Source organism: Camellia sinensis, chromosome 2, assembly GCF_055761805.1.
Source record: "Camellia sinensis isolate YWXY chromosome 2, ASM5576180v1, whole genome shotgun sequence".
Lineage (NCBI taxonomy): Eukaryota > Viridiplantae > Streptophyta > Magnoliopsida > Ericales > Theaceae > Camellia > Camellia sinensis.
In genome coordinates, this window is record NC_138962.1 from 194,387,047 (window position 1) to 194,411,364 (window position 24,318).

General features: G+C 40.7%; 1 pseudogene across 1 annotated transcript; it reads right to left on the reverse strand.

Annotated features, from left to right (window-relative positions):
- Positions 1–1,239: 1,239 nt before the first annotated feature.
- Positions 1,240–19,030, reverse strand: LOC114263113 (hydroquinone glucosyltransferase pseudogene; annotated as a pseudogene). Its single transcript, XR_014360224.1, has 2 exons — positions 18,550–19,030; positions 1,240–1,851 (listed from the first exon to the last, which is right to left on the reverse strand). The product of XR_014360224.1 is annotated as a hydroquinone glucosyltransferase pseudogene (transcript).
- Between the last annotated feature and the right edge of the window lie 5,288 nt (positions 19,031–24,318).

Sequence of the window (24,318 nt, forward strand, 5' to 3'; positions counted from 1 at the left end):
ATCAATTCATTATTTATATAAGTTTAGTTTGAGTATAATTTTGAATTTTTAAATTTTGAAATTAAATTTGAATAAATTATTACTCGATTCGATAAATTTTTATGTATTATAAAAAATCAAGTTATTCGAACTTAACTTCTGTTTATTTAGCTAAAAGCTCATTCAACTTCGGCTTGTTATATAAACAAATCAAGTTTAAACACAATTTTAATTCCAAGCACATTATTATCAAACCAAATTTGAAACACCAACTTTTCAGTTGGACTTAGATCATTTTCACTACTCACATCCAAAAGTGTGTTGATATAATATATAGTTGGGAAATAGTGTGTACCATATATACCTTATAATTAAAGAAAAAAATAGTATAACTCTATATTTTTTGAGTCATAATTAAAAAAAAAAATCATAATCAAACACCACATGAGATATAATCAAAGATCTCATAAATTACATCTAACGAAGAAAATTGATCATAACTATTGAAAAAAAAAATGACATAATTAATTATGATACACTCCTTCCAGGGAGTGTTATAATAGAATTTCCCTATGTAGTTAGAATTTTGTTTGTTTTCCATACTTTTGTTTTTATTTAACTTTTTTTAATTTTATTTTATAAATATTTTGTTTTTTAAGTACATATAAATTAGGTACATTTAAAACATAAAATAAGAAATGACATATTTTTTTACAATTATTTTTATTGAATCATATGCATCTAAAAAAATTTTACTAAAATTAAAATAACAGAAATTCATTAAAAGTAAAAAATTATGAAAAATAACTTTTAAAAATCAAACTAAAAGTGTTTTCTTCACGCTGTAATAATTCTGATGCGAAATAAAGTAAACAAAGATGGGTATACGAAATAAGCAGATCTCCAACAATTTCGAACCATTACTTTAGATTAACAAGCCTTTTCATACGATTATGAACCCACGAATCATCTGTAATTACACCTTCAAGTCAATCAATTAGCTATTAGAGTTACAACAGATCGATGTAACATGGGTGATGTTTGAGGCCTAATGGTGTGTTGTGCTCTCTTTAGATTTTAGATTTAAGACTCACTAGATATCAACTCATTAGGACTACGTCCGCCGCTCTACTCAAGATTTGCTCAATCCACATGAATGAAGCGCTTTAGGTAAATCCCAAAATTAATCGATGTGTGCGTAAACTGGCCGGACACCCAATCATAAAAAAATGTGGTGCAATTTATTTAAGATCCATTTCATCTTCTAATTTTTTTTATTTAAATACGTAAAAATCCAACAATATTACACATAGTACAATTTAACCAATACAATGAAAACTAAATGCAGTGAACTAAACTGGAACAAAATAATGATTGATTTGGCCTCAAATGTTCTTTTGATTTTTCAACTTGAATGCCAATTCAGATAGTGATTTTGCATAAGACCCTTCACCACTTAAGACATTCGCAGCAGCATGCTTGAGTTGTTCTATTCTCCGGTGAATTTTCTTCTCATTTTCTCATTTCATAAGACTTTTCATAACTTCTACAGTATCTTCTCGTCCCACCAGCCCAGATTCATCACTTTTTGGTCTCAACGCAACCTTTAGACCCGCTATCAACATCACCGCGTTCATCTTTTGCTCTGCAAAGAATGGCCAAGCGATTAGAGGCACACTGTGCACAGTGCTCTCCAGAGTCGAGTTCCATCCACAGTATCAAAAATCCACCCGTGGCACTGTGGCTTAGAATGTTTTCAATTTGCAGTGCCCACAATGGTACCACTAGGCCTCGGCCTTGTGTTCTCTCCAAGAGCCTTTTGGCAAGAAGCTAAAAGGGTCATTTTGGCTATGTGTATTGAAAAATGTAGCACTAGCATTGTCACTAGGGCTTTGTACGGGGAGGAAATATTCGTCGCTCTCCGTACTCTCCGTACTCCTCGCGTCCAAGCTCTGCGTTACTCTGAACAACGTCGTTCAACCTGAGAACAAAGTGACGGTGAGCTGCACGGCGGGTGTGATGCTGAAAAACCCCTCCGACGATCAAGTTAGCACCCTTTTAGAGAGAGAAAGAGAAATGAGATAAAAGATAGGTGGCTCTAACAACCAAAATTGCAAACCTCTGCATGGAGGCACAACACTGTTTAAATAATTTTAACACACTCCTCTCTGTCTGTCCTTTTCCTGACGTGTGGATGTACTGCCCTCTCTATTCCTTACACGTGTACGTGTCAATACTGCCAAACAACATTGGCCAAAATAGCTAAACAGTATTGACGCGTACTACTGGCAGATTTTCTTCCTCACACTCCAATTGGACCTTGTAGCGGCTTCTGTCATGCTACATATAACTCGGCACAAGGCTGTTTACCAACTTCCATCAATTGGCTCAACTCCGAGTTGTCCAATCGGTCAATCGTGGCTCGGCCAAATATTGCTCGACCTATGCAGAGGACGGTGTCATTAGCTCAGACTATCCTTAGGTCAGCCCATTCTACATCTAGTCCGATCCTTTGTTCGGTGTAAATTTCTCTCAATTGCACACAGCTCGGCCCACACTTCTCGATCGTGCACACACATAGCTCAGCCATTCTGCTCATTGGATTTTTCCCTCTCAATTGTCCCTTAATCCCATTAGTTGCAACCTGATTGGAATTATTTTATTCTTGTATAATCTTCATTTCTACTCAGTTTGTCATGAAGCTTCATGATAGCTCTGTCAAGTTTTATCGCTTGTTTTCGAGGCCCACGTTGCACTGTTGCACAAATCTTCATAGCTCAAATTTTTCAAAATGTTCTTCGGCTGTCGTGTTAACCACTTACCGTGTAGCTCGACCCTGCATTGATGCAATTTGTTTCATCAACAATGATTCATCCCACTAAAAACATCATCACTAATAGCACTAATGCATTAAAAAAGGAAAAAAAAAAAAATACAATTCCAAGACCAAAATATCACATCATTAATGACAGGACCCACTGCCACCTAATTAGTGGGAGCACTAATTAGTGCTCCCAAGCATTTTTCATTGTTTCATTCTTGCATTCGGTGGAATGGGTGCGGGGCCCAAGCCTTGATTTTTCAAAGCTTAAATAATTTTATAAGGGGAATGCTTGGTGGGCCAAGCCTTATATCATAATCATGGAATGTATTTTCCCCACCTGGAAATCTTGCCGTGCACTTATTCAACAATAAACATATTAATTAATATGTTAATGTTTGGTGGGCCACGTCTTGCTTGCCATGCATGGTAATGGCATGCATGTCTTCTTTGACTTTGCTGGGTGCTTGTATTGCTTAGATCTAGACTTACTGCCAACTTGTTTGTTCATTCGGCCCTGCATGCGTTTGCCCAAAGAATAATGTTTTAGAGCACTAAATTGGGAGTTCTAGAGCATCACTAATGATGTGGCACAGTGGCCCCCACTAAAGTGATGTGATGTTTTGGCTTGTGTTTGTTTGTTTTTTTTTTTTTTAAGCTCATTAGAGCTATTAGTGGTCCAAAAATTAGTGGGATGAATCACCAGCCCAAACTGTTACCAACTTTGCATGTAAATTAATTTAAAAATCAATCTTCTAGTCCAACTTGCTTACACTGCTCAGCGTACTAGAAATTGGTTGGTTGGGCGTGCTAATGTTTTGGTTTTATACCTCATGAATGATGCTCGGTTGTGCATGACCACCAAGGATCCTCTAGAGTGAAATTTTTTTAAAGTTTCCTAGTGTGTTACACTGTGTGGTTGAGATTTACTGGCAAGTCACATCAGAAAAATTAATGTGACTTGTCAGTAAATCTCAACCACACAATGTAACACTCTAAGAAACTTTAGGAAAAAATCACTCTAGAGGATCCTTACTCGTGCATGACACCCACTTAGCCCGGTTGTGCATGTTTGGTTGTGGGCCCGAACAACTATTGTCTAGTTTAGGGTGTTTGAAAAGTCAAAAAGTCAAAATTATTACAAAAGTCAAAAAGTCATCACTATTCAAATATATATATATATATATAATCCCCAAAAAAGGTACAAGTCAACATCATGGCTAAACGTGACACAGTGGTCTGATGTGATGATGAGTTTGAAAAGAGGGTGCTGTAAAAAATTACACGGCACGGTGTTGTTCGGCCCGTAGGGGCCCATTACAAGTCATTTTTTGATAATCTGAACCGTTGAATGTGTAGAACTCGTCGAGTACTATTTGCCAATAAAAAATCACGTTAATCGGATATCGATAACTATATAATAAAATCAGTTTTATATAAAAAATAGACGGTGCACAAAGTAATGGTTGACAAAAAAATTAATCCGATCAGATAGCTATCGATATCCGATTAACATGATTTTTTACAAACATATAGTACTCGATGAGTTCTACACATTGAACGGTTCAGATTATCAAAAGGGGACTCGTGGTGGGCCCCCACGAGCCGAACAGCACCGTAGGCAAGTTTTTCTTATATCTCTTGCTGCCACCGTACTATCTTCATGTACCATCACTGTCAATACATATTTATATATGTAGGGATAAAAATGTAATTTTGTTATTTTATATAATATTTTAGTACATATTTTTTTGTAAAAAGACAAAAAATCATCTCAAACAATTATATTTTTTTCCTCTACTTTTTAATCTAAAAAATAAAAAAATATACTTATTTAAGACACCCCAAACAATCCCTATTAAGTTCTTTATCAATTTATGCATGACGGATCCACTTTCTAGAGATGGCTGCCCATTGCATTGATTAGTCGGCTTTGTCATGGGCAAGAAATTATGCTCAGCCACGTGTTCTTGGAGGGTCCCACCATGAAACTTTTGAAGCAATCTATTTCTTTGATGTATTGGTGACCAAGCTACTTGCTCTATTTTGATCACTTAGCCGAGCTAAAACATCTCTGTGCTTTCCATCGAGCTACTAAGCTTGCCGCTTTGAAAATTGAACATATAGCTTTTCCTCCAATATCGAGCTAATGTCCTCTTAAGCAACAACACTCGTTCCAAGATTGGACTAAATTTCTTTAACTCTGAAGCCGAGATAAAAACGTTACCCCCCGCTCAAAAACCGAACTGAATTGCCAACTAAATTTCCTATACCTAGCTGAAGTCAGGACCAATGCAATTAGGCATCTTAGTGGTAGTTCAAACCAAGTTAGAGATTCGGCCCCGCTATTCTGAAAATGGAGCTACGCAGCTTTGCTAAATATAGCGCCATAGCTCCCCTTAGTTTTGGTGTCAAGCTATTTAACGGTTGCCCCTAGTTCGCAACTACACAAAATGCTAGGCTAAAAATCTGGATTTAAGCATTCAAACACAGCTATTTGCTTGAGCTGCTCGCCATGGTTCCAATACAGCGAGTTAGAAATTGTTTAGCTCGAAAGTTGAGTGGAATTAAGGTCGAGATACATTTCTTGCACAAAGACCGAGCTGCGACTATTAGAGAATCGCGTGTCCTATAACTGGGCTAGTCATTTACCCAGAACCGAGCAAAAAAATGAGCTTGGCATTATATTTCATTTCATTTCACCCTTCGAATAATGGAAAATTTTACTTCTAGCAAGTCTTGGTACTACTCTTATGTCCAGTTTTATGTGAATTTCAAACAAATTTTCAACTTTTACCTTGCCGAGCTAATCCTGCTTCGGTAAGGCATTCATTTGATCAAAACAGCAATTTGCTTTTAGCTGAGCTAAATCTGCTTCGGTAATAGATCTGACTGGTTGGACAGGCCATCATCTTCCCTCTTATTGCCCGAGCTGAACCTACTTAAGCAAAACAATTTATTTCAGCTGGACAAAACACCAACACTTCTTATTGCCGAGCTAAATCTACTCAGGCAAAAGAATAAGCTTTAGTTGGACAAAACACCAATTCTACATCTTGCTGAGTTGAATCTGCTCTAGGCAAGGAATTCACTTCGTTTGGACAAATCACCAACTCTTCATCTTGCCGAGCCCAATCTGCTCTAGGCAAGGAATACTTTTGATTGGACAAATCACCAAGTCCCCCTCTTGCCGAGGTGAATCTGCTCTAGGCAATAGCCAAGTTTCCACTTACTGGGCATTATCTACTTCTGCAAGGGTCAATTTTTCCTCTTGCCGAGGCGCAATGTGTCATAGGCAGGGAATTTATTAAGTTGGAAAGACCCCACCTTTTTCTCTTGTCGAGCTTACTCTGCTTTGGCAAGGTCCAAGTTTCCATCTTGCCAAGCTTCCTCTGTTTCAACAAGGAATTCCAAAGCTTGACAAATTTCATTGACAAACCTCTTGCCAAGCAGAACTCGCTTTGGCGAGGAATTCCAAAGTTTATCAAAACACCAACCTTCATTTTGGTGAGCAAAATCAGCTTGGCAAGACTTCTTAGCGAGCAAAATTAGCTTGGAAAGGAATTTCAAAGTTTATCAAAACCATCAACAAACCTCTTGACGAGCAAAATCCATCCATCAAGGAATTCCAATGTTGATCAAAACCATTAACGAACCTTTTGCCAAGCAAAATGCACCTGGTAAAGAATTCCAATGTTGATCAAAACCATTAACAAACCTCTTGCTGAGCAAAATCTATCCGGTAAGGAATTTTAAAGTTGAACAAAACCATCAACAAACCCTGCATGAGCAAAATTCGCCTAGCAAGGAATTTCAATGTTGATCAAAACTATCAACAAACCTCTTACCAAGCAAACTTAACCCGGCAAGGAATTCCAAAGTTGATCAAAACCATCAACAAACCTCTTGATGAGCAAAATTCACCTAGCAAGGAATTCCAAAGTTGAACAAAACACCAACCTTTTCTTTTTTTGCCAACCAAAATCATCTCGGTAAAGAATTCTAATCCATCAAGATGATCGTCAGTTGCCCCTTGGACCGCGCTCAATCAGCTTGGCGAGGCAAAATATAACAATTTTCAAGAAAATGATCTACTTGTTTCATTATGCCAATGACAAAAAGGGTTACAAAAATAGAACTAAGAACAAAACTTTAGAGTGGCAAAGTTTGATGTTCTATAAATATATCGGCGATTTATATTCTGCAAGTTTTATGCACCTTTTCCTCAGCTTTCTTACCGGCTTCTTCCAAAACCGAACACCCTAGATCTCTTCCATGGTGGTTTGCATAGCCATCCTCTTGTCCGACTATGTGAACCTTTCCCACTAATCTCTTATTTTCTACTACCGAACTTGCTGTCACGATAGTTATGACTACATCATCTTCAACTCGGATGTACTTATTAATGTGTTGCATGAGCAGTTCCATGGTCGTCGGTTGATTCATTGTGAGTGAGTCTCTCAGTCGATACTGAAAAACCGCGCTTATACTGAGTGATTGCAAGGTTGGTCGGACAATCAAGGATCTCGTTGAAGTCTCCTAATACTTGGCGTTATACGCCTTCAAAGAGTCGCCCAGCTCCATCTTTACTCCCAAGAGATGGTCAACTTCATTGGGCGTTTTGGTGATTGTCTTGAACCTGGTGACAAATGCCTCTGCCAACTGTTGCCACCCTTCGATGCTCTCCTCCGGTAGCTTCTCAAACCATTTTAGGCCTAATTCACCTAAACTTAATGGGAAAATAAGGTGCATCAATGCTTCGTTCTGCCTATGTCTAGCCATACCCTGCCGAAAATGGCTCACATGCATGTAGAGATCGGTCTTTCCGTCATAAAGTGTGAAGTTGGGCTGGTGAAACCTAGCAAGAAGTGGCGTGTTCTCTATCTCAATGGAAAAAGGGGTGGACCTCAACCTCACCAACTGCCTGTCTGGTGGCGCGTGTGCAGCCAAGTAGGGTGGAGGCATTACAACCTCTTCACTGATGCGCGTGTGCAGTCTCGCCAAAAGGGTCGAATGGACATGAGTTCAACCTCGTGGCAATTGATTATTTTACAAAGTAGGTGGAAGCTCAGTCCTACGCTGTGTTGAAAGCGTCGCATGTGGCTAAGTTTATTAGAACCAACATCATCTGCCGATATCGGGTTCCAAATGAAATCATCTCAGATAACAACTTACACTTCAAGAAAGAGGTGATAGATCTGTTTGAGAAATACAATGTGGCTTTTCACAAGTCATTAACATATAGACCACAGACCAATGGAGCTGTTGAAGTCGCTAACAAGAATATTAAGAACATCTTGCGGAAGATAGTGGAAACATATAGGGACTGGGCGGATAAACTACCATTTGCTCTTTGGGGATACAGAACATCAAACCAAACATCTACATGGGCAACCCGTTATTCTCTCGTCTATGGAATGGAAGCCGTTCTGCCAATTGAAATTGAAGTACAATCACTGCGAATTATGGCTGAGTGTCAGATAGCAGAGGCAGATTGGCAGCAGAGTAGATTTAAGAAGTTAATGTTGTTTGATGAAAGAAGACTAAGGGCATTGTATCATGTCCAAGGCTACCAGGGCAGAATTACTAAGGCTTTTAACAAGAAGGTCAAGTCCAGAAGCCTCAAAGAATGGGATATGGTGCTCAAAGACAACCGGGCTCCCATCTATGACCCTAGGGGCAAGTTCTGACCCAATTGGACTGGCCCTTACATTATCAAATCTATCTGGTCAGGAGGGGTGATCATTCTCATAGACCTAAATGGCTTGGAGTTCTCACAGCCGATCAATATGAACAAGTTAAAGAAATACTATCATTGAAAGGCTCCCTAGGCCAAAAATTCAGAAAGGCGACCTAGGCAAAAGTTAGAGCATGAAAAATTAGAAATAAAGAAAAACTAAGCTCGCAAGTTTGAAAACTCTAAAGGACAACTTTGGCAAAAGTTAGAGCATAAAAGAAGAGAGCTAATACTCGAGTGAACCTGAACCGAACTACGTAAAACCTGATTCCCATCTTTGGGATACGTAGGCAACTTCATTCTGAAGTTCGGCCGTAACCATCTCCAACTCTACTATCCTGTTTGTTCATTTTAATCCGGCCGTTTTTGTCCACTATCTTTTATCTCGGTTGTGTTATCTCTATTCTGGTAGAAGGGCCAATTGCAAGACAAAGCAATGATGATAAATGCAGTTACAGGCAGTTATGATCTTTTGATTTGGGGTTATACATCTTAAGGGTTGTTTATGTGCGTGTCAGGCAGTGATCATTTTCGAAAACGGCTTTGAAAAGTTTTAATAAAAGTTGATTTTGTTCAAAATTTTACTTTTTTACAACTTAGACCATTTTGGGACCAAAAAGAAAAATTTTAGTGCTCACAACTTTAATTCCATTGATTTCAACACAAGTACATTCTCCAACTCTCTGATTTGAATCAAAGTTGCTTTTACATCATAAAATTTGAAACAAAAGTCAAAGCAATAAACTAGGGACATAGATGAGTCAGGTGCTCCTGCGTCCTCTGCTCGTGCTTGCGGAAGTGTCTACAACCAAAGCTGGCCTAACCTGTGTTTCGTCTTTAAGCCAAGCCAAGCCAAGCACTCACCAGAAAAGGTATAACTAAAGCTAGGGGCAAGGGCAGGGGCAGAGGCCAGAAGCTCTCTCGTCCTCCAGGCAGTGAGGTACTGAGTCAAGTGTCAACCACAAAGTGGGAATGAAGCTGCGTATTCTACCCCCACATTTGGACGAGTCTGATCATGTCCAAACTGGTGTCTAAACTGGAAGGAGAAGTAAAACACGCAGTGTGTGAGGCTAATCAACTGAATACCCAGTTGTTGGGACATGCTGTAGCTAATCTCGATCAAATTAAGCCAGGGGCAACGCCAAGCTATGTCAGCTGCAGATCTGCTGCACATTCAGTTGTACCACCATTCCTCATTGGGAAAGTCTACTAGTCGCTGGCGAAAGAAGTAAGCTCGGGCTAAATATTTGGGGCAAGGGTCCACCACTTTCAGTTCATTTATGAGCCATACTTGGGAAGGGACGAAAAATAAGAGAGATTAAAGAATAGAGAGATGTACGTAGAGAGAAAACTAAAGAAAAGGGTTTTGAGAGAAACTAGTGTGTGAGTGCCGAGTGATGCGAGAATCACATATATAAGAAAGGGAAACAATATCTGGAGCAGTAGTGGACTCCTTGCAAACCTGGTGCTTTTTCATCGATGATAAACATCTAAACCCATCAGGGTCTCAACCAGTACCAAGCCAATGCAGCTCTTACCCTTTTTTAGGCATTGGGCTATTTCAATCAGCTTAATGCTGGCTCCGCCACAACTAGAGGCAAGAAAAAAATGCGCGAGCATACATAAATAGAGGGCATGTTGCCGAAAGCCTTGCCAGAGAAAGTCGCTTCTGTCTCCGATGTCAGAAAATTGTTGAATCAAACTGGGTATATCTAGCTTCCCGTCATGAGCCAAAGATCGAGCATCGTGCAAAGTAAGCACATACATCTGTCCCAAAGCCAGGGCATGGCCAAAACGGGGCTGAGGCATGATTTCCTCGTCGTGTCGCATTCCAGTAATGCTTGAAACTCTTCAAGAGTCGGACACATTTCTTGTGCTCCGAAGCGAAATACATGTATAATTGGGTCCCAACATCGAACCGTGACATGGAGGAACGAAAAACAAATTAGAGTACAGTTCAACGAGAAAAGCGCATGTATGCCAAAATCTCAAAAATTTACCTTTTCCGTGCCGTCCAAAGTGGCTATCCAATCTTTGAGTTTCTCGGCAAGGAAGATCTCTATTTTCAAATAAAACAGCAGCTAAAATGAGGTTCTAGTGAAGAAAGGAAGACTTTTGGTAGAAAATAGGGCTGTGAGTGGAGGCCAGCTATCAACCACCTGGTGGATCACCACAAGTGGCCAGCCATCCACTTTTGTTGGCCAGCCATACACTTTTGTGGCCTAGCAGTTTGGGATTTTGGTTTTTGTGTTTTGGGGTTTTGTTTTGCGTCTTTTGTCCCGAGTAAGTGTATAGTTGTGTTTAAGTTGTTTTTACTTTGTTTTTCTTTTCTCGAGTTGTATTTTGTATTTTGGTTGTTGGTCGGCTCATTATCCGATTAAGAACATCATTCTAATACAAGCATGCTCGAGTTCAAATTCAATTCCATTTCTCATTTTATGCAAATGTAGATGCAAATGTGGTGCTCATGATACAAAAATAAAGCTTTCTTTATAAAATTGCAGGGTTCTACCTTGATTATTGTTTTTACAAAAAGAGAATGCAAGGCTTTCAAAAACAAAAGTAAGACCTATCTAAAGTTACCACAATAAAAGAAATTAAGCAAAAAGAGAAAAAATCTGTCAAATCAAGCTCAAAAGGCCCTATTTGTCCTTTTTCTCGGAGAGGATTCAGGGGCACTGTCTCTATCAGCGCCACTATCAGAATCAGACTCAGACCTAGAGCTGGCATCGTCGTCTTTGCTCTCTGACGTAGAGCCAGCCTCGGTATCCTCCTCGCTACCGAACCTTGAGTCGACATCATCATCCTTGCTCTCGGATTCAGAGTGTCGGCTCACTGCCTCCTCGGAGTCACTAGCCTCAGTATCGTCCTCGTTCAAAATAGGCTCAGGCTCACTGTTCCGACTCCGAGCACCTCTGCATCTACCTTGGCCTCGACCGTCGTCTCGGCCACGTGCTGGAGCCTGTCTACCTCTCATCCCTGCCGCTGGAGAAGGTGTCGCCGGTGTTGCTGCTGCTGGTGGTGCCCTCGGTGCAGGTGGAACCTGAAAAATAAGCATCAACATATTAGCTACAGTGTATGTATTGTTACAAAATGGAGTATGCAGTATGAGTATGATACAGAAAACAGATGCAGCATAGGTGTAGTGTGTCAGTGCAGTATGAAGCAGTATCAAAATGCATGTCAGTTTACCATATGAGTATCATGTAACAATGGGAATATGGCATGTCAGTACGGTTTAGGAAGCAATGCAATGCACAAGGGGAAGAGAAGTATACCTGGTTACCGTGCAGAGCGAGCAGCATCTCCCTCCTCTGCACCATGTGAACTAGGGAGGCAACCAGCTAAAGAAGGCCCTTTGTATACTCTGTGGGTTCCTGCAAGTGAAATTGAATAATCAATATCCAAAAAGGGAGAATATAGGGTGCAAGGTGTCAAGTATGGTCTATACCTAAGGTGCACCCAGGGATCTGACATACTCATGCCTTATCTTTGGGGGCTTTATCGAGAGCTGATAGGTCATCCCACTTGGCTGCTCGCAAGGGATCGTGGTGGGAATCGTCGGCCAATCGACAGCCCGCATAGCAAGAGAGGCCGCTCTAATACCAGTATCGGCCTTCTAAGTAGCCCCTTCCAGCCAAAGGAGCACCTGCTGCGTCGCTTGCACGAACTCCAGTCAGAGGTGGCATAAGGTGAGTCTTGATGAAGGCTGTGTAGTCGCCCTCTCCTCTAAAATAATCAGCGTCTAGCCCCATCATATACTGAATAATGGCCTCAACTGAGAGGCTATTAGCTGTCCACATGGATGTTGGGGGCTGCATAGGAACAACCGGATGGGCAACCCCAGTGTCTGACGTACAAACTGCTATTCTAAGAACCAGGCTCGGCAGAATGGGCCCTCCAGAAAAATCCGGTATCGAGAGGCATCCAAAGCCCCAGCATATTGCTCTCTAACTTCGGCTAGCATCATCGCCCATGGCTGCTACTTGATCTGCAAATAGAGATGGTACAAGTTGTTAGTTGTTGTCAGTTGTCAGAATATAGATCAAAGCAGTAACAAAGGTAATAAAGCAAAAATGATTGTGAGTTTCGGATTACCTCATAGGCAACCATTGTGTCAAAGTAGCGACGATAGAAGGCGAAGGTCGTGTCCTCGTGGCTCCGGCAGCAGCATCTGCCATTATACCGCCATGACTAAGGCATGGCCGGAGCAATCTCATCAACCGGCTCTGGAGCAAGGGCCGAGAAATAGGCGTAAACCCACAGCTACAAGAAAAGATCAGCAGTATGCGTCAACAGTGTGTGAATAGATATTAAATAGAAAGTGCAAAGCAGAAGTCACAGTGTGTGAACAGATATGAAACAGAAAGTGCAAGGTAGAAAACACAATGCATGAACAGTTATAAGGCAGAAAATGCAAAGCAAAAGGCATAAGGAGTAGACAGAATCGATAGTGCAGTGCATGCCTCCCAGGCTCTCCAGTAGCCTCCGATCCTATCTCCCTTTATGCGGGAATTGGAGCTCATGTAGTCATAGAGTCTGGCAAGGCCGGCTCCACCCCAGTCATAAAACCGAACTCGAGACAAGGTCACAAAGGCGCTCAACACATACGAACCCACAGTGTTCCACCTGTTCGTGAACAAGGTGGTACCGAGAAGGTACATCAAGAAGCCCTGGGTGTACTGTTCTACCTCCTCCTATGTCTCAGGCTAACTCCTATAGAAGCGCTCAAGAAACCAACTGTATTGCACTATAGCTAGCCTACATAGGAGCGGGCTCGCTCCGAGCAAGTAGATCTAGGCCGCCTCTCACTAGCCTATATCCATGTCAAAAGAGATTAGATAATCCCTTATTCCTAAGCTTGTGATCATCGAAAAGTCATTGGGGTCATCATTATCTTCCCAGCGGAAGAGAAGTGGAAGGAGTTGGTAGTATCCCTCCACCTCTCTACTAATACTCCGAGTACGGCCCGGCTAGCCATGTAACGTGTGAGCTCGGTACAGAAGAGGCCGAAGCCCACCTTGTTGACAAGGTCACGGACCCGAGCAGGAAGCTCATGGTACCAGTCCTTGGCCATCACCATCCCGTAACCCCTACAGAAGCGAGAAACCTCCTGTGGCAAAGAAAGAGTGAATCAGATGAAACACAGTGATAAAAGAAGAGCCAGATGAAAGGCAGCGCAAGACAGTCAGATGGAAGACAGTAAAGCATAAAAACAAAGGTTGTACCTCAGTAGCGCCGTGGGAAAGCTGGGAGTCTAGCTGCCTACAGGCGCAATTGTCTGCGTGTGGGGGTGGTACGTAGCCGGATCAAAGGGCCTCATCCATAATGGTGGTAACTCAGGCTCGGGCCCTATGGCGAAGACCTCTGCCTTTGCCTCGAGGTCAATGACAATGTCCTCCGTTGCCTAGACAGCCTCATCAGCTATAGGCTTATCAACCTTAATAGCAGGTGGAAGCATAGATACATCGGGATGAGCACCATCATGTGGGATATCGTCTGCCATCTGGAAAGTGGGTGAAAAGTGGATGAAAAATGAAGGAAAATGGAGAAAATAGGAAAAACTTGGAAAAAGTCAACCCTGGGAAAGAGAGAAAATGGAAAAAAAAGTCAAAACCCAAGAAAGTTCACAAAACCTAAGAAAAACTAGAGGGTAACAAGCCCAAAGTGTTAAAAACCCCAAAAATCAACGAAAACAAAATCTGATCGGTTTAAAGTGAAGAGGGTCAAAGAGGGTTTACGAATAAAGTTTGCGTGGGGCATTGGAAAACGCATGTAAAGCACAAACCTAAAGAGAGGAAGCACCTAGAGAGAGAAAGGGGATGATTTCAGACTTGGGTGTGTGAGGAAATGAAGTTTGGTGATGTGTTTAACTAAACAAGTACCAAAAGGTCTAAACTGCCCCCGATTTTGCATTAATGGCCGGCCGGCCACTTTTGTGGCCTAGTACTGGTTTTGTTCCCCTTTTTCTCTAACAGTGTATGGGAGGTCCTATTTTGGATCTGGAAAGAAGGATTGAGGTATTTGAATTGGATTTGATTTCCAAAGAGCTCGAAATTATGTTCCGGTTGCGTCGTTCCAATGTCCGTTGTACTCCAGCGTGCGAATGTGCCCCAATTTCAAATATGAACAAGTTGTATCCTTTTGAGCCTTTTGTCAATCCTCCAGAGGGGTAAGTCGGAGGTCGTCATCGAACATCGCACTTGTTTGTTTTGTCGATTTATATATCTGATATCCTTTGTTGCATAGAACATGCTTTCAATTATCTTGCATAGAACATGCTTTCAATTCTTGCATAGAATTAACATAATGTATTAGTTGTTTGTTATTTTGCATAGAATATGCATTGTATTGTATTGATTTTCAATCCCACATAGAACATGCATTGTCATTGAATGGATTTTTAATCCAATTCATTTTGTGCATCTATCGCACTCGTTCATTTTGTGCATCTATCGCACTCATTCATTTTGTGCATCTATCACACTCATTTACTTTGCGCATCTATCGCACTTGTTCATTTTGTGCATCTATCGCACTCGTTCACTTTGTGTATCTATCACACTCGTTCACTTTGTGTATCTATCACACTCGTTCACTTTGTGTATCTATCGAACAATCATTTGCATCTTACCCTTGAACTAAGCTGTCTTGATTCCTTGTAAAGGGATACGTAGGTAACTTTCGAGCTCAACCAATTTAATTTATGTCTTGATTGTTTGTCCAAGTCTTGCGGCCTTGTCAAAATGGGTCATCTCCGGGCTTTGACATTCACTCACATCATTTCATAACTTCGAGCTCTGCCAAAGAAAGGCAACTGTAAACACTCAATTTTTGATCGCCCTTAAGACTTGGGTGCCACCAATTGATTGCCTAAGGATGAATTTACACGCTTGTCCAAATGGTCGATTTTCTCAACAAGAAACCTCAGTTTTAAGCCTCAAAAACCTATAAAGCTTGTGCCTTGTTTTTGGACCAAAACAACAGATTTTCATGCCTGACCACTATTAGTGGACAACTGGCCACTTGTGTAAAAAAATAGATCTTTTTGACAACTGTGCCAACTGTCTCCACAGATGCATGCACTACACCAGCTGTATCTGTATGGATATTTTCAAGATAGTCTCATATATTTCTATATATAGATGACTCCCTCTCATAATTTAGGGTTAGAAAATTTTGTGGAGAAAAGTCTTCAAAAATATTTTTCTCTCTACATTTCTCTCTTTCTCTCTTGCAACTTTTATACCTTTTGTTTAGACACTCTAAACCAAACCTTGAGGGTTCTTTGCTGAGGTGTTTGAGCTTGCATTTTAGCTCTTGAGGGTGTGAAATTATTGGTTTGTGAACAAAAGGATCACTCTTCTTCAAGAGGTATATATCCTAGCTCTTCTTTCCCGTCATTTCTTGTTATTTTTGTACTGTTTTTCACCTATATTTATAGGCTGAAACTTGTGGTTTAAGGCCATTAAAGGTAGAAGGGTTGACTACCCTTCTTCAAACCTTGCTTCCTAGGCCTTTACCCTTGTGTTTCCCACCTTTTCATAAACTCTTTTTGAGCTTTTTATTAATTTGGTTTTGAAGTCCCAAAAATGGAGGGGTTAGCCTTCCTTCCTTTGGCCTGTTTACTAGCTTAATTGCTCCATTACTTTAGCTTGCTTTTGTAGATGTTTTTACCTTAATTTCAGTGTTGTTTTAGCCTATTTTAGTACTGCTTTAAGTTGTTCATGTCATTTATGCTTTGTATTGCATGCTTGTAGTGTAACGCTCCTCATGGGTTTGGTGTTTTAGGCATTCGACACCAACCTATTTGAGTTGATAGCATTTATTTCAAGCTTTCCATACTTGTGTTCATCTCTAATCATCTCTATACTTCTCTCATTTCTTGGTTTCTTCTTTGCTTTGAGAGTCGTTTCAAACCGATTGTTTGTTTAAGCTTGAGATAAAGATTGTCGTGCTTAATGGTTTAATCTTTTCAGAGGTTCATTACCAACGACATGACATCTCTCTCATGCCCAAAACAACCCTTTGGTTTGACACTTCCCTCCTTTAATGGACTTAATACTCATTTTGGACTCAATCAATTGATGAATGGAAAAGTAATAAAATAAAGTAATAAATTAGAATAAAATGGACCAAGATAATAACATGGGTTGGGTTCAATCGGATGTTAATTGAACCCATTAAGTCTTGATTCGTTTCATACTTGTTAGTAATGAAAACGGTTCAAGAGTCAATGTCAACCATTTCCCTTGATTAATTTCATGATAGGGAGATGTTCTTGTTTGTCTTTAGTTCCATTTATTGAGATTGCATCCCTTGATTCTTAGGCCATCATGCAATGAATTTGCTTTGATTGATGGTTTGTGAATCAAGCCTACCCCTCTTTTGAGTTGTTTGATGATAAGGAGAGGCATGGTGGATAGACATCCCTTAAAAATGCTCTGTTTGTGCTCTATTTGTTATCTGTTACAGCAAGGCAGTACCCCAAACTAGTTGTCGGCCGGCCACTTTTTTTGTACGACCGTCCACTACTTCTGGCCGGCCATCCACCTTTTTTAGCCAGGCAGTACCACTTTTTTTCACAGGGCAGAGTAGAATAGAGGCTGAGGCGCAAAACAGTGCAGAAGCATTTTCGAGGTGAGCAAATCATGTGCATACATAAGCCATTCCCTCATTTCTCAGGGCTTGTTAACTTGTGGACTTGCACTATTTAAATACTTAGTTAGAATAGTTAATTAACTTGGTGTCGTAATTAGTTAGATTAATTAATTTTGTGTTGTAATTATTTAATTAGCTAGCATGGTTAGTTAAATTCAGTGTTGTAATAATCAGTTAGCTAGCTTAGCTAAATTCATTCATTCGGACCCTCCTGCGCAAGGGAAAACTTGTAATAATGTGTATGTCTTCCAACCCCACATCTTTCTCCCTTTTATTTACTTACTTATGATAGATAGTATAGAATATCATGTTTACTTAGCATTTTCTATGATTTGCCTCCATTGTCTTGCATGCATTAGGCTCGGCGCATCATTCTAATTCACATTGTTATTTATTTCTTACTTGAAAACATGCTTAAGTCGCATGCCATCAAATTGATTCACATGTTATGTTAGTAGTCGAGCCGATTTGACTTGCATGTCGCATGTGTTGCATTAGTCATGTTGCATTATTTAGGAACATACATGTTTTCTTTGTTTTGCTTTGTTTGGCTTGCCGTAGAGTACTAGGTGAGCACTTATTGCTTTAGCATAGCACATGCGTGTGATTGTTGTCATGTCAAGCATGATTACCATGAGGCTAAGTGCTTAAGTGATACACTTATTTGAATGCTTGTGGATGAAGGCTAAGTGCCTAAGTTCCCAAGCCGAGACACTTTGGCGATGACAGACACGTGGCCTTTGGCACGGGTCACGGGTTTCTTAAATTTTTGAAAAATATTTAGGTAGCAACTCTGTAATCTGGCGACTCTGTAATCTGGCAAAACAGTCCATTTTTGGTATTTTGATTCAAAATCGATTTTTCAAAAGATTTGCCGAATTTGGGCTCTTTTATGTTTATCTATTTCACATTGCACTTGTGAAATTAGATTCAAAATCACGGGAGTCCGAATTGTAGGGCTAGTCGTATCTGAAAGGAGCACGAAAAGAAAGCTACAACGTCAATACTGCCAAACAACATTAACAATAACCAAACGGTATTGACGCGTACTACTGGCGAGTTTTCTTCCTCGCACTCTAATTTGGCCACGTAGTGGCTCTTGTCGTGCTACCCATAACCCAACACAAGGCCGTTTACCAACTTTCATCAATCAGCTCAGCTCCGAGTTGTCCAACCGGTCAATTGCGGCTCGACCAAATATTGCGAGGCCCATACAGAGGATGATGTCCTTAGCTTAGGCCATCCTTAGGTCGGCCCATTCCATATGTAGTCCAATTCTTTGTTCAATGTAAATTTCCCTCAATTGCGCACATAGCTTGGCTTACACTTCTCAACCGAGCACACACATAGCTCAGCCATTCTACTCATTGGATTTTCCCCTCTCAGGCTTCTCACAACCCATAAAAATCTTTGGCCACTTTGTTTCAAACCCAATGCTAACTCAATAAGCTAGTCATGAGAGGTAGAGTCTCACCACTTCTAAATGACACAAACACTACTAACCCACTTGACTGATTATCTAACTATTGCAAACACTCGGACCGTTCCAATCCATCACTCAAACCAGTTCGGATAAGCGGTCTAACTAGATAAACTAGCGATTTGCCCGGTTCGTCCGCCAACAAAGCTTTTATAGCTCCCTCTTCCTTGTCCACAAAGGTATTCATAATTATGCCCTCGGCTAAACCATACCTCTTAAAATTCTCAATGAGTCCCTTGTACGCTTTGCTTGATCGGTCTTGAATCGAGGCTGGGAGATTTCTATCGTGAACCGGTACACAACCAGAGAATTGTATCGGTTTAGGTAGGTCTCTGTACTTGCCCGTAACCATCTCATCGATCTTCGGCAAATGAAGGCAAAACAACAATGAGATGGTTAATGAAGGAAAGACCAAGTATAGCGAGACGCACAACTCCTTGGCTACATCAATGGTGTCAATGTCGAATGGATCGAGGATGAGAGAAACCAACCAGGTAGTGGTGGATAAGGAAGCTAAAGTGTGTTTGAGAGAGAGGAGAAAGAGAGTAATTGTGAAGAAGATTTGGGAAGCAACACTAAGGGGGTCATTGGGTAATTGAACAAGTAAGAGGAAGATATGGTGGATGGTTCGGCGAAGGGGATGAGAATGGTGACGAAGAAATGGTGGTTATGGAATAGTTGCTTGGCGAATTCAATGAAAGGGATGAGATGGCCCTTACCTGGACTTGGTAAAACAGCTACATGAGATGTTTGGTCTGTGGCAGCTGAGAAGAGAATCATGGTTTTGGTGATATGAATGAAGAAGTTTGGAAATTAGTAATAAGACCTAAACAAACTAGAATTAAATGAAGTATCCAAAGTAATAGCAACTTCCTGAAATTTATATCATTAAATGGAGAATGATATATAATATCACTTTTTAGATTTATTTTTTATATTTAATGATGTAGAAGTAATGTAATTGGTTGTTAATTAAGAAAAATATGAGAGAGTGTGTTGTCTTAAATATCCTAATTGATTGCTAAATTATTGAGTTTAAAAAGGATTGAGCTTCTCTCATGTTAGAATCTCAATATGAGAGAATTGATTGATCTGTATAGAGCCCACCATAAGTCCCATTTCAATAATCTGAACTGTTCAATTTTTAGGACTCATTGAGTAGAACATTCATATAAAAAATTAAGATGATCGGATATCAATAATTATATGTTTGAATTAAATTTATATTACAAAAAATGAATGGTTATTCTTGAAATTATATTTGTCATCTATTTTTTTTAACATATATGATTCAAATATATAGTGTGTGAGTGATTTTCCGATCACACTGCCCAACTCAGTATTCAGCTGGAGAACACTGGCAGAATAGATGACACCTAGCTAACCTGTAACAGAAAGAGAAGATTCCGGCGGTGGTTCGGCCACCCGGGGGCACTCCGATGATCAAGTCAGTATATCTCTAAAAAATAATCAATAGTGCTTAACTCACTAAACAGAATATAAATTGCGTACCTTAGACCCATCGGGGGTGCCTCTCTTTTATAGCTAACTCAATCCTTGTCCCAACAGGAGCCTAGCTCTAATGGACTTAGGATTACTATTAATCTTGGACTCCCAGTAGGATTAGGATAAACTCCCTAAGAGTCTTATCCTTTCCCAACTGTAGTCTTTCCCTTTTCTAGGACTCTTGTGCCTTATCCGCTTATCTCAGATTCTGATATCTTCGGAGATAACCTCGGCTTGACCGAGATCACCTCGGCATCATGACCTGGACACGTGGCACCTCAGCTGACATGTCGGCGTCACCTTGCCACGTGTTGGTATTCAAAAATATATCCCCACAACTGCCCCCTAGGTTCTATTACCTCGACATTTTGAGGTGATGGAACCTATATCAGTACCCCATGCTAATTCATCGGCTTAATCCGAGATCATCATCGTAGGCCGACATGTCTTCTTCAAGATCAAGAATTCCAACGAACTCCTTTATGCATATGAGCTGTCAAACATTACTTTTCAACCGTTTCATTCACGCGTTTTACCCTTATTGGATCGTGCTTGTGACGCGCCAGTAAACCGTATTGTCTGCGCGCGCAGTCTGACGCATTCGCTGCTCTAGGTGCATTAATTTGATTTTGTCGCCTTTTCAAGTTTTAAAAAAAAAAATTTCCCTCTTCTTTCATTCCTTTACTTTTCATTCTTTGATGCTCTCTATTACTTGTTGCCATTACTGCATTTGTTCAAACTTGTGAATGTGTTTCTTCCACGATTTTGCCCTTGCCCATATCTTGAACACACGCACTGTTTCACCACTTCCCTATACTTTTGCAACTGTTCTTGGCCCTATACTTCTTGTATTCTTTATACTCTTGATAGACCATCTCTGTTCTTGATTCTGAAACTCGTTCTTGTTTCTGTTTTTTGTGTTTTTTCCAAATTCGTGCCTTCAATCTTCGTTTCCATAGACTTAGGTTTGGGATTTGTCTGTAGAACCCACAATTTAGGAAAAAACTGAAACCAACTCCCTCTAGATCCATACAAACCCTTACCAAAGTGCACTTTTAGGTTTTTGGCCGAGGTCCTTTAAACCTTCCAAAAATACTTCTTCCAGAAATCTGATATCTCTATTTAAGCCGACATCATGGGTATGTAGAAACATAGGGTAAACACCCCATCCAAACTAGAATTCTTTAGACAAGAGTTTGAAATCCCAGCCGACGTCCATCTGAGGTTGGCTGGGGATGATGACTCCATCATGCCTACCGATGACTCCATGCCTTTCCCTGTGGTAGCCTTCATTGAGTGTGGACTTCGGCTCCCACTCAACATCCTTTTTCATGAAATACTTCATTATTACAAGTTGAACCCAATGCAACTTTCCATCAATTCCAATCTAACCATCAATGGTATTATAGCCTTAGCCAAACAAGAAAATGCTAGGATCACATTAGCTGACATCCAATATTGCTACACTATGTGTGGCCTTAAAAAAGACACTGGCTACGTTTACTACCTCAAGCCGAGGTCCACTGAATACAAAATCGTTACCGACCTCCCTGACTCCAACAAGGGAGCTGGGGACGATTATTTCATTACTTCGGGGAACTGGGAGTTCGCCCCAGATGAAGACCTCCATCTCTTCCCTCTCCTTCGATCAGTCTTTGTAGAGGCCAATGGTAAGAGCCCTGCATTCATACCTACTTATTTTTTAAAGTATTTCATACTTTATCTATTTCTTAATGTTTGTTTTTCTTGCAGCTGTTCCTAAGCCACCAAAGAACTTTCGCCAATCCTTCATTCCCAGCAAGGATTTGAAGAAACTCTTAAACCTGCCAATCCATAAATGAACGGCGCCTCTGGTTCTCAATTTTATTCCAACATATAAGTTAGCTTTGCCCGACGTCCCTAGGAGGAAGAAGAAAAGCCTTTCTCCAACCTCTGCCACAACTCCCCAAACCGCGTCCACATCTTGGACAGACCAAGGATCAACCTCTGATCCAGCTAAGCAACCGTCAACTTTAGCTCCATACTTGATTCCAATATCCCAACGCCGCCGTCGACGCCGAACAGTTTTTACTGCCGAGATAGGTCGCCCAAAACCAGTTGCAAAAGATCTCTTGGCCAGCATCCCTTCTGATGTTGATGAACAACCGACACAAACCCTGCCTCCTCCAAAGCCAAAACGAATCAAAAAGGCTCAGCCAAAAGCAAAGGTGCCTCAGATCGATTCTGAGGATACCTTACCAACTTCCAAACTGGCTTTGAGCGAGAAAACTGCCTCTGTCCCTGCGAAGAGGTCCACCGAAACGCTTTCATCCGATTCTACCAAATCCAAAAAGCTGAGGTCATCTTCTGTAACGACCTCGGGGTCTAAAAAGCCTGCTGCCCCCTGGGCCCCCAAAATTACTCTGGAAGATAAGCCAGTCATGGCTAATGATAGTGCTGAGGACATCAATGTCGGCGTAGCCCTCAGTACTACTCTGCTTCTCCCCGGCGATCTTGACCGAAACACCGGGTTGGGCGAGTATGAAAATTATGCTCTAATGCTTCAACGTTCTGTTCAAGTAAGTGTCTTTCATCTGGTACTTTTTTCCTTCTTTCTTATACTTAGAAATTTTCTAATAACTTTTGTTTTGTTCAATTTCAGGCCATCCAGCATGCCCATTCTTTCTCTGCTCAATCTTTCAAAAATCGAGAAAAATTGGCCGAGATGAAGAGGGAGTTCTCTTCTCTTCAAAAGGCCAACAAAAGCCTTCAATCAAAAATGAAGAAGTTGGAGGACCAAGCCGAGGCCGCCATCAAGGCCCAAACCGATGCCGAAGAAAAGGCTGAATCTGCCAAGGCCATTAGGAAGGTCTCTGAGGCCCAAAAAAAAAAGAGAGGCTGAGGAAAAGATAGAACAGGCCCAAAAAGAGCTTCAAGAGGCCTTAGCCACGAAAGAAACCGAAATCAAGGACGCCGATGAGAAGGCATATGCTCAGGGCATGGCCGATGTCACAGAGGCCTACGAAAGGCAGGTGAAGCAAGCATGCAACAGGGGTTTCACCCTTGGTTGGATGTCTCTTCTGAAAAAGCTTGAGGTCCCCGAGGACTAGCCTCTTCAGAAAGCTGACGCAATTCCTCTTCCATTCCCTCCAACTCCTCCACCAGCTCAATCTGATGATGATTCTGAATCTGAAGAGGAGGAGGCCTTGGTCAGGAAATCCAAGGAGGCTAATGGGGCCAAGTCTTCTTTTCTGAATGAGCAAGTCCTAGACTTGACTCAAGATGAGGAGGGTGATGAGGTCCTCAAAGATGCTGCTCCTGAGAGGGTTTCAGCCGACGTCTCCCTCACAGACAAGAGTATTGAAGAAACCTTGCAAAAGATTGATGATGAGCTTGCAGCGGAGAAGACGGCCGAGGTGGCTTCTCAACAGTCTTCTAAGGTCCTAACCCAGCTCACTACCGATGCTGGGGAATCTTAGTTTTCATGTCTTTTTGTTTCTTGTATTTCGAATTTTGTTTTTGAGATAATGTAAGCTCTTTGTATGGTCGATGTGCCCTCTTTTTGTTGAATGCTAATACAACTTTCTTTCATTGAGTGCTTGCACCTTTGTCTTCTTTTGACTACTTTTGCGTGATTCTATACTTAGAATATTCTGCATGTCTTTAACATACTCTTCCTTCTTTGTGCAATCTTCTCGGGGTGACACACCTCGGATAGACAAACTTCTCGGTTTAACTTAACTTGTAAACTTTTAACAAGTGTTGAACAGCATATTGGTTTAACTCCACTTGTAAATTACTACAAATTTCAACAAGTGTTTAACAATGATTTTGGTTTAACTTCAACTTGTAAATTGTCCACAAATTTCAACAAGTGTTAAACAATGATTTCGGTTTAACTTCAACTTGTAAATTGTTACAAATTTCGACAAGTGTTAAACAATGATTTCGGTTTAACTTTAACTTATAAATTGCTACAAATTTCAACAAGTGTCAAACATCGCTTCGGTTTAACTTCAACTTGTAAATTGTTACAAATTTCAACAAGTGTTAAACATCGCTTCGGTTTAACTTCAACTTGTAAATTGCTACAAATTTCAGCAAGTGTTAAACATCGCTATCAATTCTCTTCCCCCTGATGTGAACTTAAGTTCC